Below are 7,869 nucleotides of genomic sequence, written 5' to 3' on the forward strand. Positions count from 1 at the left end.
TTGGGCGGAACCGCGTTCCTGCGCCGGCGTGGAGGCGGGGTGGGGTCGGTCTTGCGTAGCCAAAGCCAACGGGCCTGTAGTAATGGTATTGTTATGCTATACTGTCGACACGAAACCTTTTGGTACAACAAAAGCTGTGTAAACAGAAGTAGTGGAACCCCCTTTGAGAGCATGTATGGTTTTTTGATCAAAGTGAAAAAGCTGCAAAAGCAGAAGCAAAAGCCCAAACAAACACGACCTGAGTCAACTTGCTTGTCTCAAGGTTTCAGCCAAACTCTGGCCATAATTCTGAAACAGCTGGATGAGTTTACAGCTGCAAAGATCAAAGTACGTCCATCCAAGGAGGAGAGCATGATCACAAATAAGTGCAACATAAAAGAAAAGAAAAAAACAATTTTTACACAATGACGACCATGAGTATGACCATATTTTTTATCAACATACAAGAAAAGAAATCAATTCTCTGGAAGTCCACTGTGCTGAAGATAGTAGCTTCTAATTCTTGATCAAAATGTGCCATTTGACCGTTCCAATTGATCACCGAGCTCATCTAAGCGGTTACAGTCCAGATTCAGAATGTGCCTCTTTGGATCATAGGAACGAGAAAACATTCATTAATCTCGAAACCGTGGAAACTGCAGCATCACATCGAAACTGTGGGGTAGCAACACGAGAAAAGAAAATAAATGTAATGGATAAACATGCAGCCAAGACTTTAGAACAGTAACAACCAGGATTCGACATCATCAATTCATATGGATGTAACACGATTTGGAATCCCATCTACTAAGAGAGGCAGCCAAAAGGAACAAGCACAAAGACACCTTTTCCAGAAAAAGGAAGCAGAAGAAGAATTCATAATTCACAGGCACTGCAGCTGCAAGATTGCTGTGAAATCAGTAATATAGTGTTACATGGAAGATGGAACTAGTATAATAATTGGACATTTGACAATGTGACATGGGTCACTCTCACGGTAATCCCAGGATGCTTATGATATGAGTAAACCATCTAAATTCATCGACCAACTTATAAGAAACACGCAGATCACATGAAACTAGAGAGTCAGGTAGATGTATGACGATATGACATAGGGTTAGAGTACGCTGCTTCAGTGGCTCGACTTACCTGTGAAACAACCAATTCTGTTAGTTATACAACTCACTAGTGCACGAGCTATAGCTCGAAAATATCAGGAAATATTAACTTCACGGTACAGAACTTATGACTGAATTGGTTGCGCCACTGTCAAGATACCAATTGGTATCGACGCCATAGGACCCGTCGGCGGCAGCAGCAATTAACCTTGTCATCATCCTCAGAGGAGGCATCGTCTTCATCAAACCGATACCAACAATCCTTGGCGGTGTGCCCTAGCTTCCTGCAGATCTGGCAGCACACGGGATCCGATCGTGATTTGCCAGAGCCGCCGCGGCGATCCCTGTTGTTGGTGGAGTTGGGGCGGCCGCTGCGGGAGCCGGGGCTGTTGGTGTTGCCGCCACCTTGCTTGCCCTTGGAACGAGGAGGAACACGGTGGCGTGAGGAGTTGCCACCACGCCCGCTGGTCACCGTGTTTAGAAGATTTGAAGCCGCCGCCTGAGCACTAGAGTCGGGCCACGTGCTGATCGAAGTTTTTGAGCATGGCAAAGAGCTCGTCGAGGGTGACAGGCATGACGCGGGCATCGAGGACCGAGACGAGGGACTGGTAATCCATGTCCAGCCCGTGAAGAATATAGGAGATCAGCTCGTCGTCCTGGATGGGCTTGCTGGTTGCGACCAGGCCACGCATGCAGGCGAAGTAAGCGACCACTGATTGGTTGCTCTTTTACGCGTTGATCAATGCTATGCGGATGTTTTTGACGCGGCTGAGAGACTGCAACGAAAACATACCTGCCAGCGCCGCCCAAAGTGCGAGTGTCGTGGTGATCGCAGTCACTGTGACAAGCACCTCTTTGGAGAGGTTATTTAGCAGGTAACTGAGCACCTACTGGTCCTCCCTGACCCAAATTGGATGGAGAGGGTTGGGCTCAGAGGTTTCCTTCCTGTCCTTGTCCTTGGTGACGAGAAGCCTGGCCGGTTCCAACATGGTGCCATCGACGTAGCCGAAGACACCGGCTTCCCTCAGCTGTGGCGTGATCTGTGTGCGCCACAGGACGTGGTTTGTGCGGGAGAGCTTCTCCGTGACATGGCCGTTGAGGCTTAGTGCTGGAGGAAGACATGGCTAGCACTTGATGGAATTGGAGAGCTAGATGGTTGGAAGGAGGAAGGCTCTGATTACCATGTGTGATGACGGAAAGCGTCTTACCTCATCTGGAGGCGACACCCTTCATGTTATAGGCAGGGGCGCACCTCCCTGAACACAACATACATCGTTGGAGATTTTTCAGGAGAGTTATAACTCGGAGAAGAAGAGATAGAGATGGTTACAAGAGATAAAGATTTCATCTAACTACCTAGCCTATCTCTCGTATAGTCGCACGCCATGTACATAACCAGGACGTGACACAATGTTGTGTTTGACACTTCAAACGCCCATAATTCAAACTCATGGAAAGGACATCCTCTGCTGGAAGCTAACCCAACTAGTGAATATACTTCAAAAAGTGCTTATAAACTTTGTGTGGAGGACCGCCTCAATGAGGGAGCACCACAACCTAGGCAGGTTCCTTCTCTTGTCACTTCCCTTCTCACACAGGTTTGGAAGGATAAAACTTTAGCGCCTAGAGTTCAGACTTTCGCTTGGAGCTTTTTAAGGCGAGATTTACCCACAGGTATGAGAGGAGGCAGGTACATTTCTCATATTAATAAACATTTCTCTACTTGTGATGTTGAAGAGTCTGACGTGCATCTATTCTTTTCTTGCTCCTTTGCTAAAGCTGTTTGGTTCTCTGACACATGGTTCATTAGATCAGAACTGTTATTACGGCATCACAGGTCTGTGCCACAACTTATTTCAGGCGATTCTAGACTCAGGGCATCCACAGGCGTCCATGTGTAACACAATGACACTTCTCTGGTGCTTATGGAAGGCTAGGAACAACAAGCGCAGGGTCATCCTGCACAGGTTAATTTCACCGCGCAAGCACTTATGCAGGGACAAAAAATAGAAGATGATATTACTTGCCAGGCCTATCTTCCAGAATACAGAGAACAGGCGCATACATTGACGGTAGAAGGACAATTTCCTTCTGGAAGTACTATCAGGACTGATCATCAGCTTGCAGGTTTCAAGGTCTTCTGTGATGCAGCGTCGAAGGAGGGTTCTGGACGGCTTTCTACAGGAATTGGTATTTATATTTGTAATGAATAGGTGGACCAAAGAACTAATGTTATGATTTCAGCCACTTATGGTGCTGTCTCTCCATGCTGAAGCCAAAGCTCTGCTTCTTGCCTCTAAGCTCGCTTCTACCACTCAGCTTAACCAAGCAACACTTCTCACAGACAATCAGGCGCTTGCTACAGTCACAGATGCTGAAGATGTTCACTCCAAACTAGTACTCCCTCCGTCCGGAAATACTTGTCATCAAAATGAATAAAAGGGGATGTATCTAGATGTATTTTGGTTCTAGATACACCCCTTTTTGTCTCTTTTGATGACAAGTTTTTTCGGACGGAGGGAGTACAAAGTTAGGTCATCTATTTTGGAACGAAGGGAGTAGGTCATTGGCAAATCAGGTCAGATTTAGAGCATCTCCAACAGCCGCGCCAAAAGACGCGCGCGCGGGGTAAGCTGGTTTTTTAGCGCGCGCGGCCCGTTTTCGCGCGCTCCAGTGGTGGCGGCATACTAGCGCGTAGGAGAAAGCGGCAGCTCGCGTGGTAGATTTGGTGCGCCGCTTCGCGCGCGCCTATAAAATGCGGCGCTCGCCACACGCTCCACCACACTGCCACGCGCCCTTCCCCTCACCACCTCGCCGCTTCCAGGCTTTCTCGCCGCTTCCAGCGCCCCGCCACCACCGCGCCACCCTGCCGCCGCGCCGCCGGGGATCTTCGGGCTACTGCGGTGTCCGCGAGCGCCCCAACGGCTGGTACTCTGCCGAGATCCGGTCCGGCGATGTCCGGCTCGGACTCGACTCGTTCCGGACCGCGCACAAGGCGGCCCGCGCGTATGACGCGGCGGCGTGGCGCTTGGAGAGGCCCCCGTCGCAGATGAACTTCCGGGACGTCTACACGCGCGAGCAGGCGCAGCGCGTCGCCCCTCCGCCTCGTCTGATTACGGACCAAGACCGTGCGGACCACGTTTGGCTGCAGCGCCGCCTCCTCGTCGCCGAGGAGGACGAGCGAGCCATGGCGGAGTGGCGCCGGCGCCACCTGGAGGATGTCGCCGCCGAGAACGCCTTCTGGGCGGAGAGGACAGCAAGGCGCTGCGCGGAGCATGCCGACAGGCGCTGGCGCAAGGCACTGGCCTTATCGCAGTGCGATATCGTCCGGCAGGCGGGACGTCGATCTTCTCCCCTAACGATGACCGTTGGGATGATATGTGGCTCGATACCTCGGACAACACCACCGATGATGATGATGATGATGGTGATGATGATGACAGTTGGGATTAGGTTTTAGTTGCACCGTAGTTTTATCAAGTTGCATCGTAGTTTTTCTATCTAGTTGCACTGTAGTTCTACCTATCTATGCTTTTGCGCCTCTCTCCTCCGCCCCTAACCCTAACCGCGCCGCCAGCCGCCCCTCCCTGCTCCTCCCCCGCTTCACCGCCGCCGGAGGGGACACCAGCGAAGCCCGCGTGGTCCCCAGGGAAGGTGGCGGCGGGGGTACTCGCCGTTCTCGCGCAGATCCCGCGGCGGCCGGTGGCGCGCGGTGGTGTTCCGTCGGGGACTGGCGCCTGCTACCCGTGAGGCGGCGTCCCTCACGGCGGCGGGGCTGCCCCTGAACGACGCTTGGTGGTGGCCACATGCGGCGCGCGGGTGGGCCGGATCTGGGCTTCCGGTTTGCGCCCTTGCCGTGGCAGCGCTTGCCGTTGCCCTCGGCCATGAGGCATGGTCCGGGACGGGCCTCGCGCCGGTGGTGTTGGCCAGGACGCACGCTGGCAGCGCCCTACTTCATCTCGCGTCGTCTCGTTGGCCAATGGTGGTGGTCATCTTCGTCGTCAAAGGCTAGCAGCAGCGCGGGTTTTAGGTGTATCAGTAGCGCGGGGAGTGGCGCTATTAATAAGGCGCTACAGCTAACACATAGCAGTAGCGCGTGCTCACCAGCGCTACTACTGCTAGTAGCTCTAGCGCGCTCTGGCTGGACGCGCTACTGCTATCGCGGCACTGCTGCTAACTTTCATACACTCGCTACTGCTAATTTTAGTAGTTTTTTGTTTTTTTCGGCATATTTGTTTTGTATTTGAACAGGCTTTATAGAAGAATCTTTAAAACATACAAATGTCATCATGATACACATACAAATGCCTGCGAGACCATAAACGTAATCATAGCATATACATACAAATAGTCTCATCATAATCATCATCCAACACAAAGTGGTCTCTCGTCATCATCTCGAAATAGCGATACAAGTCTCGATTACTTGCAAATACATGGTCATCCATCTAAACAATGATATACGCGAGAAGAGCTATCACTTTGAGTACATGAGTTCATATCCCTCTCTCGCATTAGCGTGAACCTAAACTAACTACTGCCTGTCGCTCGGAAACCGGAAACCGGTACACCTGGGCCTAACACTCCGGCCATTTGTCGTATATATACTCCTGGTGTAGCACTTATTCACCATCGATGATTTATGCACCTGCATCATCACATGAGTCGATGATATGCAACATATATATATAGTTGAGCAACAGAAAGAGACAGACTTGGCAAAATTAGAAACAACATATCATAAGCATAAATAACAAAGTTCATCGTACCCCTAAATGCCCTAACTAGAGTGATTTTTGCTAGTCGAGGAGGAGGACGGTTTAATTACATCACAAATAAAGTTTCACCGTGCATAACTCAAAGTTTTGTCATACAGAAAGTATGGACTAAACGGACACATTGTCATATATCGACAATCACTCCAACATGTCGTTCCATCCATCCATGTTAGGGAGATAGTCCCCGAGCCTAGTGAAAGGCTTCAGGTCGCGACGCTCACTACTAGGAAAAGGCCTACTAATGGCGCACCAAATTTGGCCATTAATGGCGCATTAGTGATGCGCCATTAGTGCCACGTCATTAGTATATTTTACTAATGGCGCACCACTTGTGCGCCATTAGTATCTGGTATACTAATGGCGCACCACCGGATGCACCATTAGTATATACAACAGTGCACCATTAGTATGCCTCCCAGGGGGCCATGTATACCCAGGTGCTTTGGCATACTAATGGCGCACAACAGCAAGATGCGCCATTAGTAACTTCGGCATACTAATGACGCACTGTTTAATGATGCGCCATTAGTATCCTTTGGCATACTAATGGCGCACTGTGATGTGATGCGTATGAATATTAGGTTTTTTTATTTTTTATTTTCTGTTTTTTGCACAGGTTAAAAAAGGTATAATTGGACAAAATATAGACAGCACACATCAACAACAGATTCATCGAATACAATAGAAGATTAGTCTCTGAATACAATTCATCATATTAGTCTCCGAATTGAAAAGACCGAACAAAGATAGAACATTATATTACAAGTCTCGAGACCGCGAGTAGCGAGTTTGTCTTCACATTACAAGTCGATATCGATCATCTAAACTACCATCACATAGAAGAGAGCTGCGGTCATCACGATGAGCATCATCACGATGAAACTCGTCTTCATCCGGTTCCTCCAACGCTCCCTCCCCTCTCCCGCTAGATAGCGGGCGTATCTAGATTCGGCCTCGGCCCTAGTGGTGTACCCTTTGTAACTGTTACCGCTGAATCGGTGAACCTGTCTCCGACACTCCTCCCAGTCGTCGTAGACTCCGGGAACCTTACCCTTGTACACGACATACGACGGCATCGCTATGCACTAGCCAAACGAAACGTTAGTACCAATTCACAGACAATACATAAGCAATATATAAGTATGCAACAGAACGATCGGAAGAGAAAAGCAAGACATTAATAGCATCGATTACATCTAAGTTGAACGACTCTCGAAACCAAAGAGACATACTACAAGTTCATTAAAGTTTAATTACAACATGAGCCAATCGATGTTTCAGAACTAGACACAGCATCACTGCTTTCGACTCGACTCAAGGGACCGGAGCGTGGATGAAGCCGCCGTCTATCGTGGGAGTCATGAAAGAACGGGCGTTGTCAGCCTGCATTTGTAGCATTGTGTCGATGTCACTGTTGGACGGTTGATTTCTGAGGTAGAACTGCCCCGAGGTACGAAGGACATCTTGATGGATGATTTCCGCAAACTCCGACTGGATGCGAAAGAATTCTTGTCTGATGTCCGCGTCCTGGATTGCCGACACGCTCGCGGCCCAATCTTTGAGTTTACTCGGTAGCAGAAGTTGATGATGGTCCCGTACGATCGCCCGCATGTGATGGATGGCGTAGTAGGCACCCTTCTGACCGCCAGGCGGCTGCTTGACGCAGCAGAACGTCGTATTGTGGGAGAACACGTGCTTGCCGTACTTACGAAATAGGCCTGGTGAAGGTGCCTCCAGATTTGGCGTAGCCGGGGAGAACATCATCAAGAACCTTCTTGACATTTGTGTAGTCTACGTTCGACTGACGGTCCGGGTCGAAATACGTGGCCATGGAATATTTGGGGCTTAGGAGGATGAGCGTGCAATGTGTGTCACTGCAGAAAACACGGAATGTTAAAAGAAAAACGATCGAAATCTAAGAATTCATATGTTACGGGCCGGTTGAGGGGAGGACTTACTCAGGAAAGTAAGGCACGAGGAAGTTATCCTTATCT

General features: G+C 49.7%; 1 pseudogene; it reads right to left on the reverse strand.

Annotated features, from left to right (window-relative positions):
- Positions 1 to 1,623: 1,623 nt before the first annotated feature.
- Positions 1,624 to 1,762, reverse strand: LOC123073124 (uncharacterized; annotated as a pseudogene).
- Between the last annotated feature and the right edge of the window lie 6,107 nt (positions 1,763 to 7,869).

The sequence above is a fragment of the Triticum aestivum genome, chromosome 3B (assembly GCF_018294505.1).
Source record: "Triticum aestivum cultivar Chinese Spring chromosome 3B, IWGSC CS RefSeq v2.1, whole genome shotgun sequence".
Lineage (NCBI taxonomy): Eukaryota > Viridiplantae > Streptophyta > Magnoliopsida > Poales > Poaceae > Triticum > Triticum aestivum.